Consider the following 12202-nt stretch of genomic DNA (forward strand, 5'->3'; position numbering starts at 1 on the left):
GATACAGGAATATGTAAGACAGAAGCTGAGTAAATGGCAAGTTTTGTAATTAGTGACGTCATTAAAGGGCACAAGCACACTAAAAGTAGTGTCACCCATGTACAGTTCACCGTCAACAACAGTGGGTGCTATTCCCCTCATGGCGTGTGCCCTCTGAAGAAGTAAGAGGTTAGCCCTTCATTCTCGTGGACAATGATCGAACCCCAGAACACATAAAAGTTACATGACAAATTGACAACACATGTTATATGCATGCACCTGGAAATCACGTTAGACTTTACAAATGTTTGGTATAGTTTTCCATTTACTATATGATGGTAACGGAAGCCGGTAGAAATACACAAAACTTGACTTCCAAGCTCCAACCACGCCACTTTGACTATAGTAATATCACAACTAATCCTCTATATACCTCGGTTCCTAAACCAGAAAAAGAAATGCTGGAAACCTTCAAGATCACACGCTATTTACACCGATGTTTTATCTCTATGAGCGCATTTACAAAACTTGGGAAGTTGCAATAGTCATTGCTTTCCGAGGACATACGCAAAAACAAGAAATCTACTATTTCCGTTGCTTTTTGGGAAGTGATTCTGCCTGCTGATCAACCTGCCATAACAAAGAAGGGAATGTTTCAGTGATGGAACACTTAACTACGGAGAGCGAGAGTAAATGAACAACATCACCGACAAAACAAAGCTTTTATTCCGACACCAAAATGATTGAAGCTTGGCTATAACATAATCCATCTTACTGGAGGCAATCAGGCAAAGTAAAAAAAAAATAAAAAAAAAAAGGTGACACCAACCGTCTTCTCTCTTTCTGGTGGCAAGAGGGGCAGGGCATATATGCAACTGCAATGGTTTAAAATGCAATAAGATACAAGCGAAACAGAATACTTACAGAAACAGATAATTGTTCGCGAATATGCGCCATTGATCTCAACATCGCTCCCAAAGTATCTCTTGAAACCTGAAATTTAACCTCAGACTCTTCTCCAGTGATTGTCTCAGTGTCTTGAAGCTGAATTATAAGCAATTACCATAAATATTTGATCATAATCAAATGGTGGTACAGAACTACAGACGTATACTTCGGATAATATGTTGATGATAATTGAATGGACAATAACAGAAATCTATCTAATGTCTGATAAGAAATAGTGTTGTCTGAAGTTCCATATCGCAATGGTAGTTGTCTTCCGGCAGCTACTAGCCTACTAGTCTTGACAGTGGAGAAAATGTCAGATCTATTCTCCATCACATAAATGATGATGGTAGAGTCTCCAGAGATGGGGACAACTTAACATCTACAACCAGTAAGAAAGGATTTGATAAAACAAGCAGTAACTATACTTTCATTTAGATATTAACCCTATCTACACGTCAATCTAGCATCTCAAGATATCCATAACCCTACCAATCTCCTTCCCTTTAGATTTCCTGGTCAGATATACATTTATCTTCATTTTCATGAATAATAGTGCTAACTACAACTATTGCGAGATAGCGATAATTTTCGCCCCAATGTAATTAGGAACCAGCTAACACGAATCTGAATAAGGAACTACTAGGGAACCCAAATAGGAAAGTAGGGAAAAAAAACAGGTGGTAGTAGACAAAACTGATCACATGCCTTTAAATTGATAACAGCAACCCTATTAGCGGGAGTTGACAGCTGCTCACTGATGTAAGCCATCGATCTAAGCATAGGTTCCAAAGTAACCCTTGATAGTTGAAACTTCACTTCGGATTCTCTTGCAGGACTTGTGCTGTAATCTTGCAACTGCACAAACAAAAAGTAGTAGGATAAAAGACATTTGATGTCAACAACAACAACAACAACAACAACAACATCAGAGCCTTAATCCCAAAATGATTTGGGGTCGGCTGACATGAATCATCCTTTAGAACCGTCTATGGGTGAACGCACACCTCAAAATGCGAATAGAAAAGGGAAAAATGAAAAACAAAAGGGAGAGCGAAATGTAATACAAAGTCAAGGTAAACTTACAGGTTTTAAAATCGAATTCCGGATTTCTTTTATAAAAACTTCAAATTTAAATCGAGAATAATGATTAAAACGATTTTGAAAACCGAAATAGAATTAAGGATCCGGAATGCCTTAAAAGTAAACCAAGTAAAATATACTCCCTCCAATCCAATCCAAACTACGCATTCACTTTTTAAAGTCAACCTTGTTAAATATTGACATCGATTATATTGAGTCAAATTTTAAAAATTGATACGTAAAATTGACATATTTATGTTCGTCATAAAAAGAGGTTTCGGAAAATTATAATTTCGACACAAAAAAATAATATGTAAAGGTAGAAAAGCGTGGTCAAAGTGTCGTCTCGTAGACTGTGAAAAGTCAAATGGGTAGTTTGGATTGGATTGGAGGGAGTATAAGAAAGTGGCTGATATAAAAGGTGTAATAAAGGAAGAAAGAACAAATAAATTTATAAAAATTAAATAAAAACACTAAATATGTCAAAAAAACATCAAATACTAAAAATCCACATGTATCATTTCCCTCCATTGTGCCCTCTCCGTCACTAGGGCTGAGCAAAATTATACGATACGGTTTTATTATACGTTTCCGATACGCTATACGAATTTAATTATACGGATTTCCGGATATCCGATACGAATTTCCGGATATCCGATACGGTTTTTTAAAAACCGTATCGGATAAGGATCATCAAAATATGAAACCGGATATACGGTATCCAATACAATTGCCTTTTTTCCACAATAAAATATTAAAATATATACATAAATCACAAAATATCCAATATATTGGTGATTAAACCTTATTAGCAGGGGCGGAGCCAGGGTTTAAATTATGGGGTAGCGAAACTCTTATAAGTTATCTTCCCGGGGAAGTGACAAATAAGCCCCTATTGAAAGAAGCGTAAGCATAAGAAAAGCTTATATTTATAGTAACCTGTTTATTTTTTATATCTATAATAATCATTTTTTTTTTAATTTGGAAATAAGGTAAATTTTTTCGTCATTATTGTCGTGGTGGTTGTTGATAGCGTGTCATATTTTAGACACAAATTCTTGTTTACGACAGTTATATTCGTCTTAAGGTTAAAATGGGACGAATAAGATAGATGAAACAAAAGTGAAAAGCGTCATATATATCACTCTTTCCGTCTCAATCATTTGCTTACCTTTTATATTCCATGTAAGAGTTGCTTTAATCAAAGGTAAATAAATGATGGGGACATAGAGAGTATACTAAAACAAAGGAGTAGTATATATAAATTTAGGGCTCCCATAAATCCCCGGGACATATGTGTTAAGCCACTGGAAATCTCAACATTTACCCCTATAAGTTGCCTTGTGGGCCTGAGAAGAAGAATAATTGCAGTACACAAAAAAGTTGCTTTGGGCATATTACCCATATTTCGAGTGGATTAGTTCATTCTTCGAGTGGAAATATGGGTACCCTAAATTTATGTAATCGAATAAGTTGGGATTTTAAGAATATGAAAAACAAGCTATTAGAGTATTAGGTAAGGCAAAAAAAAACGCAGCTGATAGGAATTGATCCCGGATGTCCTGTAGAAAAGACAATAACAGAACCACTGGACCACAAACAGACTAATGCAAACATTGAAACGTAATTATTAATTATGCTTTTAACCAAACCAGCAATATACGGGGTAGCAGATCATCATCTTTCTCATTGAATTTTCTGGGATTGGGGTAGCAGCTGCTACCCCATGCTACTTAGTAGCTACGCCCCTGCTTATTAGTATTAAACTTTATAAGTTATTTACTCTTATAACTTTTTTAAACACTTTTAAGTTACTAAAAAAAAATCAACAATCACACATAGAAAAGAAAAAAAATATATTAAATTACATAAATGAGGCTGAAAACCGGATATACGGAAAACCGGATATACGGTTTCCGTATATACGGAAAAACCGTATCGGATAAGGATACTAAAAAAGGAGATTTAAAAAACCGGATATCCGATACGGTTTACTCTCACCCCTATCCGTCACCATACTCTCCTCAAGCCCAAGAAATCTCATATCGTGCTCTATAACTCTCAACCATGTCTGTCTCGGTCTCCCTCTACTCCTAGGGACCTTTTTCTGTTCTCCAAGTCTCCGGCCTCCTAACTGGTGCGTCCATAGGTCTCCTTCTCACATGGCCAAACCATCTTAGTCGATTTTCCATCATCTTGTCCTCTATTGGCGCCACTTTTACCTTTTTCCTAATCACCTCATTCCTTAATCAATCTTTCCTTGTATGTCCGCACATCCACCTCAACATACGCATCTCCGCCACACTCATCTTTTGAATGTGACAATGTTTTACATCCCAACACTCGGAACCGTAAAGTCGTAAAGTAAGGCAGACCTAATTGCCGTGTGATAAAATTTTCCCTTTAATCTTTGGGGCATATCTTTATCGCATAAAAAACCCAGAAGTACTCTTCCATTTCAACCATCCCGCTTTAATTTTGTGAGCCACATCTCTGTCTAACTCCCCATCTTTTTGAATAATAGATCCTAGATATCTAAAGAAATCTGACCCCTCAACAACATTCCCATCAAAAATAATACTCCTGCCTCTGTCGATCTCGACCCCGCCACTTTAGTGAACGGACACCTCAAATACTCGATCTTACTCCTACTCAACCTAAACCCACGAGTCTCTAAAGTATGTGATACGAGTACGGCCTCGGACCTTGATTCACGAAGGGACGAGATCGTTCTCGATGGGATATTTGACTAAAAGTCCGCCAAGACTTGGAGTCAATGGGATATTGGGGTCGAAGATCCGCCGAGACCTTGATCCAATGGGTGTTTAAAATAAAGACGCCGATCTTAATTTTAAACAAGATTTAAAAATATCGTTCAAACCTTGGTTGGTGATCAAATCAAGATCGACTTTTTCTGAACTTTTATTTATAACTTGTCTTAATCTCCCTAATAACTAATACAAAGCATTCTATTTATAGTACCTAATTACGTATCTAACTAGAAATAAGACAACTAATTTAACTAACTCCTACATCTGTCAACTACTAAACTTCTAATGGCATAGCAACTGCCTTATTTTATTATATCCTAGTAACTGTAGATAACTAATCAAAGAGTCCTAATTGAGCTAGTCTTGCGCATCCAAAATCGTATCAGTATGCCTCCACAATTCCAACTTTCTCTCCACCCCCTCTTTCGTCTCATCAATCAACATAATATCATCAGCAAACATCATACACCAAGGAATGTCGTCCTGAATATTCCTTGTCAACTCATCCATAACTATAGCAAAGAGAAAAGGACTAAGTGCAAAACCTTGATGCACCCCGATGGTAATGGGAAATTCTTCCGTTCTCCCAACATTAGTGCGAACACTTGCACTAGCCCCCTCATGCATGTCCTTTATGAGGTCAACATATTTTCGAGACAAACTCTTTCTCGCCAAAGCCCATCAAAGTACTTCTCTTGGTACCCTATCATATATCTTTTCCTAGTCAATAAAAACCATATGCAAGTCCTTCTTGTCCCGACGGTGTTCCATCAACTGTCTCATAATAAAAATCGCATCCATAGTCGATCTCCCGGGCATAAATCCAAATTGGTTATCCGAGATGTCTACACATCTCCTAAGCCTTTGCTCGATTATCCGCTCCCATAACTTCATCGTATGACTCATAAGTTTAATTCCCCGATAATTGGAACACTCTTGAACATCACCTTTGTTCTTGTACAAAGGGACAAGAGTGTTTCTCCTCCAAGCTGATGGCATCTTGTTGCTCCTCCAAATCTTGTTTAAGAGCATGGTTACCCATTCAATTTCTCTCTCCCCGAAACACCTCCAAACTTCTATGGGTATACCATCCGGTCCCTCTGCTTTCTTTGACCCCATCTTCCTTAACGCCTTTCTAACTTTACTCTTTTGTATTCTACGCACAAATTCCCGATTAACCATGCTTTGTGTTACTTCTACATCCCCAAAACCTTGCTCCTGATGTCCATTGAATAAAGTATCAAAGTAAGAACTCCATCTAGCCTTTATTTCGTTATCTTGAACCAGAACCTTGTCGTCCATATCTTTCACACATCTAACTCTCCCAATATCCCTCGTCTTTCGGTCTCTTATGCGAGCCAGATATCCTTCTACCGGGCATACACTTCTTGGTTATCGCAACCCGCACTGCCTTTTTAGCGGCTCGTCTAGCCTCCTTGTACTTTTCAAAGTTCTCATCACTCATGCATTCCCCAAAACCTTATAGCATTCACGTTTTGTCTTTATCGCTTGTCTCACCTCATCGTTCCACCAAGATGTGTCCTTACTTGATGGTCTATTTCCTTTAGATTCCCCTAACACCTCCCTCGTCAAATCCTTTACAACATGCTCCAATTTATCCCACGTTGCATCAATATCTTTCTCCTTGCAATCCGACCATATATCGCTACTTCCGACCTTATCCAAAAACGCTTGTTGGTTTTCCCCTTGTAGCTTCCACCACTTGATTCGTGCCTCACCGATTATCTTTCTCTTCCTCAAGTCTCTCTTACCCCGAAAATCAAGCACCACTAGTCTATGTTGTGTTGCGGCACTTTCCCCGGGTATGACCTTGCAATCGGTGTACTCTTTCCTCCACACATTCCTTACCAAAAGGAAGTCAATTTGACTAGCATTTTCTCCACTCCTATAAGTCACCAAATGAGAATGCCTTTTCTCGAACCAAGTCATGCCAAAACAAAATCTAATATGTCACTTCCTGGTTCATTTCTCTCCCCGAACCCAAAACCCCCATGAATGCTCTCGAAGCCAACTCGACTAGTACCCACATGCCCATTAAGGTCACCACCAATGATCAATTTCTCTCCAACAGGGACTTGTTCTACAACCTCTTCCCTCCAGATCTTCCCAGAAGGCTCGTCGAAAAGAAGCACTTATAACAGTCAGCACCTCATCCCCGACTACAAGCTTGATGTCAACTCAGTAAACAAATTAAATGGTTTTACTTTAAACAAGTCACTAAAACACTAAGGGTGTCATTATCTGACCAACAAAGTTGAACGAGCAGTCGTTAAAGGTGAAATCTGCCGATTCACTTGGGTTCATACCAGGAAGAAAATTACAGATTATTTCAAGTTCTAAAAAAAAATCGCTCAAATTCTGCAGCTAGAACGAACAACCTTTTCTTCCCTATCACTGGCTGTTTCGTTTACAATCGAAGATCATTAGTTCTTTTTTTAGACAACGGTGTACTATTATAAACATAAAAGGAAACTACATTACGTTCCAGTACAAAACCAACTAGAGTACGAAAACAGGGGCACTGAAGGGCCCTAAGCTACTAGAAACCCATGAGACCTCTTTAAAACTAGAAAGGAACAAGACGATATACGACGTTTTTTGAGTGGTGGATGATAAAGGTTATCAAACCGAATCATTTGAGCGTCCTTTCTTTTATTCCCTCGCCTCTCGCAACCTGTTTAGTGTACCGCAAAAAGAAGATAAAAACTCGACGTAAAACCAAAGATCGTTTCTTCAAACCAAGAGAGAGGCCGTGACATATGACCTCGACAATTGGTCTGATCCACCTTGCAGCTACATTTCTTGCTTAAATGCTCTTTAACTGCCGTAAATTCAAACTGAGTCGTGGAAACCTTGCTAACAGAATATGAATCGGACGTTAGACGTTTCTTCTTATTAATATGAAATATAGCCTCCTTGTTCAACAGGTCGACATTATCCGATATCGCAAGACTTGAAATCATATTATGCTTCTCAGTAGAAGGACCTAGGAAGAGGGAACCACTTTGCTTTCCTTGAAAATTCTTCATGGGAGTTCGTCAAAGTTTTCTTTTGAGGAAGGTTGTGAACACGCACTGACATAGAAGTTAAAAGATTTTGCTGGTGAACATAAATTGTCTTACCTTCAAGCAAGTTTTTATAAGAGTTGGCATCGATCCTAAGGTTGGAATGACCTCTGCCTTGTTTCTTGAAGGTGAACAGCCCATCCCTTTGATCCTGATTGGAGTAAGGAGCCTTAGCAACATTTATTTTGAGTTACAAAGACACTTCATTACTAACACAACCGGTACTATCCAACACCATAGTATCCGAAGACGATGCAACGTCAGTTCTAGAATCCGACTTCACTGATGTACAGCTTGTAGCGCCAACTGCAGAATTTGGCAGCACATCAACTTCTTGTATACGGGGAGAAGAAACTAACTTTTCACCTTGTTGAACATCACTTATATCTAAACAATCCACGACAACTCGCTGAGCGTTTTGATTAAAGACGAGAGATTTTTTAACTTCTTTCAACTCTTCACTAATATCCTTATTATGCGGTTCTATCAAACGAGCCGCCTCCAAAGCGCACTTTGCCTCTGAAAATCTATTCAATCCTCTAAAAGCTACAGCTGAACGGAAAAGCGCCTTAGCATTGTGAGGGAAGAAATTTAAAACCATTGAAGCAGTTGATAGAGCTCCTTCATACGCGAAAAGCTTATTAGCACAAGGCGGCTAAATTAAGCGATAAAGAAACAAAGCAAGTAAAGCAGACGGTTGCAAATCATGATCGATTTTGTCATTGAGAGCGAGAACACGAGGCGACATGCCCATCGTAACAATCACCCGCAAAATCAAACTAAATGCTGTCTAAAAAGATTATTACCAAAGTCTTTAAGGGCATTAATCTTAGAAAGAGGGGGAAAATCCACTTGCGAAAGAGCTTTATGAAAATCAAAGATCATCATCCACCAACCGACTAGAACCATGAACAAAAACAAAGCATCGAAGAAAATCGACACTAGACTCGGAAGACATGGTCGAAACAAATTAAAGCAAGAAAAACCCAAACAAAGAACTCCACAGCACTAACAACAAAGGATCAGATGGTTCCTTTGATCATTCGATCGGACGATCAATCGGAGCCAATGATTTGATAAAGAAAAAGAGGGAAAGACTCACAAAAGAGAGGAAAAAGAGAAACAAACCTCTCGCCGACGACCTAAGAAAGTACGGTGGGGCGACCTAAGGAGGTGCGGTGAGGCCGCCGGCGAGAAGAGGAGAGGAAAGAGCGAAGGCGGTGGAGGATATTTTCTGGGGTTTTCCTAGGCGGTGAGAATTGTCGTTTTTTCAATTTAGAGCCATCCTTGTTAAAGAAGGATTGGACTTGAATGATGAATGATGAGTTGAAGATCATTAGTTCTTGAGTACAGAAAAGGACCTTAGAAGTTAAATGGTAACTAATAATAAAAACTTTCAGCACCTGCAGCTAGAAAGACACAAACCTTCAAGTTGATTACAGCAACTCTATTTGCAGGCATTGAATTCTTATTCTGCATGACCCACGTCATTGACTTTAGACAAGGAAGTATAACCTATTAACAATACGAGAAGCTTAATCAATTGCTTTATGCCTCTATGTGCATACGAAAGCAGAAAGAAGTCATACACACATCTACTGACATACCATGTTAACCGAAGGGACTTCATAGCGAAGGGATGTGGATGCCATCCGAACAAGATTCATATCACTGACAGGACGAGGAAGCATGGCTGAGTCATTAAGATTGAATTGACTGCCAATTTCATCTTGTTGGGGCCATAGTAAAGGGGTGTCAGCACTAATTGAGCCTACATGAGAGGTCGGAGGTGTAATATTAGAAACATTTTTCTTCATAAGATTGATCTTCTTCCACCCTTCTCGTAAAGCAGTCACCGCTGCATAATACGTCTCTGATGTTAATGCCCCTTCCAGAGCATATCTAATAGCTTCTCGGCATAAAGTACTATACCTTGATGCCAATGATTCCCGTGCACAATCTGACCCACGCTCTTGGCATTCTTGGTCCAACGATTCAAGATGTAATATGATGGTAATGTCGGCACATTGGTTACTGTGAATACTGTCAAAATGTGTCTGCAGAGTATACCTGAATACTCGAACATCAGACAGCTACAGCTAGCTCTCAAATCAGAGATACTTAAGATCACAGTGTACACCTTATGATCGTCCTCAAACTTTGCAACATGATATGTGCTTGTGAGACTATCACCACCAATTCTATTAGCTGTATAAACAAAGGTTTCAACTAGTTCTTCCTGAAATTTCACAAATATTTTCCTCGTGTATAGGTCTGCGACCTGCTTCTCCATAGGGGACGGTGTCTTCAAATCTGGTTGGTTGGAGAACGTATCAAAATCTGCCTCAATTTCCTTGTCAAGCCAGTACTCCATAACTCTTTCATACTGTCGGAAAAGCATTGCCAACGCGGTGTGCTCATTTACATGACCTTCAAACAAAGAACAGTCAACTCCCTGGCTAGGAAAAACTGCAGCAAAGAACGAATCTCGAAAATACACAGGTACCCATTGTCTTCTAGCATCATAAATTGATTGAAACCAGTCATTGTTACATAGATCATACTTATGAGTGATTGAAGCCTAGGAAGATTCGAAATCGTCAATTGTTTCTGTCAAATTAACACAGTTGTATAGTTCGCCCTCGAAGTTAGGATATGTTAGGTAAACACAAGATAGCCTGTCACGGCCTTCCCTCAAGATATGCCACTTGCTGATACAATGTCAGGACTTTGAAAAGATCTGATCAACTGCAGCTTTTACGGCTCTGTCTTGATCAGTGACAATAGAAACCGGAGGACAGTCACCTATGGCAGTAAGAAATGTTTTTAACAACCAAACAAATGAGCTCAGAATCATTAAGGAGCAACGCGCAACCAAACAAAATAGGTTCACCGTGATGATTCACTCCATTGAACACGGCAAATGACACTTTATACTGGGTTACTCTATAGGAACTGTCTAGGGTAACTACATCGCCAAAATGACCATAGGCAGCCCTCGACCTAGCATCAGCCCAAAATACATTTGACATTCTGTTATCCTCATCAAGCTGTATGGCATAAAAGAAACCGGGGTTTTCCGCCTGCATATTTTTAAAGTAGTCCAGCATATTTTGAGAATCTTTCCCAAATGTTCTTCTTTGGAAACCTGGTCTAGTTGAAGCATAGTTTACGCAATTCGTGTTATTTTTGACGGAAAACACGCTCCTGGTTCCGTGGTTTGTGCCACTAGACACCTGATCAACACAGTTCCCGTCCATACTCACATGCATAACCCCAGTAGGCACAACAAACCCCAACTGGACCGTATTGCGAATCCTGCACCATATTACCCTCTCTAACGCGTGATTATGCTCCTGAACAAACTTCGTCACAAACCACTAACTACCCAATATTAACTCTACATTAACTTCACCGTCGCTTCACACAAATCAAACCCCTACACAAACTGCCAAACTGTACCAGAACACAATACCTACAACAAAGTTTAACCCTAAAACCTACTCGTCTAGCATAATCAACATAAAACGCTTTGGCAGCACCGTCAGACTTAAACTCCATACCCACTTGAGGCTCAACGACAATGCCAGCAACGACACCATCCCGAACCCTCCCTAAAACATCAAAACTGTACTACAATTCAATTCCTCCCCACCTTCACTACCCTCAACAGTTCCATTATCGATCATCGACAGAAACCTCGTATCACAATCATCTACCAAACATTAATACATTCAACAATCTATCATGGGTCCCACTCAGCAAGCACATGCACACTTAGTACTTCACTGCAAATGATAAAATCCGTTTAACAACGGTAATTAAATCAACTAACTCTAGTTTAATGTTCTATAATAAATAATAATTTGTATGAGTTAGTCTTGGGTAAAGCGGTTTTACACAGCGGATTACCATATTTGTGGAATTGTGGGTGAAAGTAGGTATTAAAAAACCCGTTTTACAATAAACTTGTGCAAGACCATCTACCCAAGTAAATTAAACTATTAAAGGCAAGTGAAGGAAATATATGGAAATAAAAACGGGGAAATTGAGCAGATAGAAGATAATCATACCATGAAGATGTAGCTATGGAGGTGTATTGACGGGGATGATAGAATCGTCCGAGTTGGGGTCTTGGGGACAAACAGAAGGGCGACTGATTTGACAGGCGGTATCACAGTAAATATTTCATGGACGGATTTTACTAAATGATACGAAGTGTTTTACTATATGTTCGATGTATGGGCAGTTTGCTTAAAATGAGTTTTAAGTTTAAGTTTAATTTTTCAAAAGTAGTTTTAAGAAATAGAAATATCAAATTGATGTTTTTTTTTT

General features: G+C 39.1%; 1 pseudogene; it reads right to left on the reverse strand.

The window, feature by feature from the left end:
* Window positions 1–219: 219 nt before the first annotated feature.
* LOC141630342 (protein FAR1-RELATED SEQUENCE 3-like) lies at window positions 220–11782 on the reverse strand (annotated as a pseudogene).
* Between the last annotated feature and the right edge of the window lie 420 nt (window positions 11783–12202).

Source organism: Silene latifolia, chromosome Y, assembly GCF_048544455.1.
Source record: "Silene latifolia isolate original U9 population chromosome Y, ASM4854445v1, whole genome shotgun sequence".
Lineage (NCBI taxonomy): Eukaryota > Viridiplantae > Streptophyta > Magnoliopsida > Caryophyllales > Caryophyllaceae > Silene > Silene latifolia.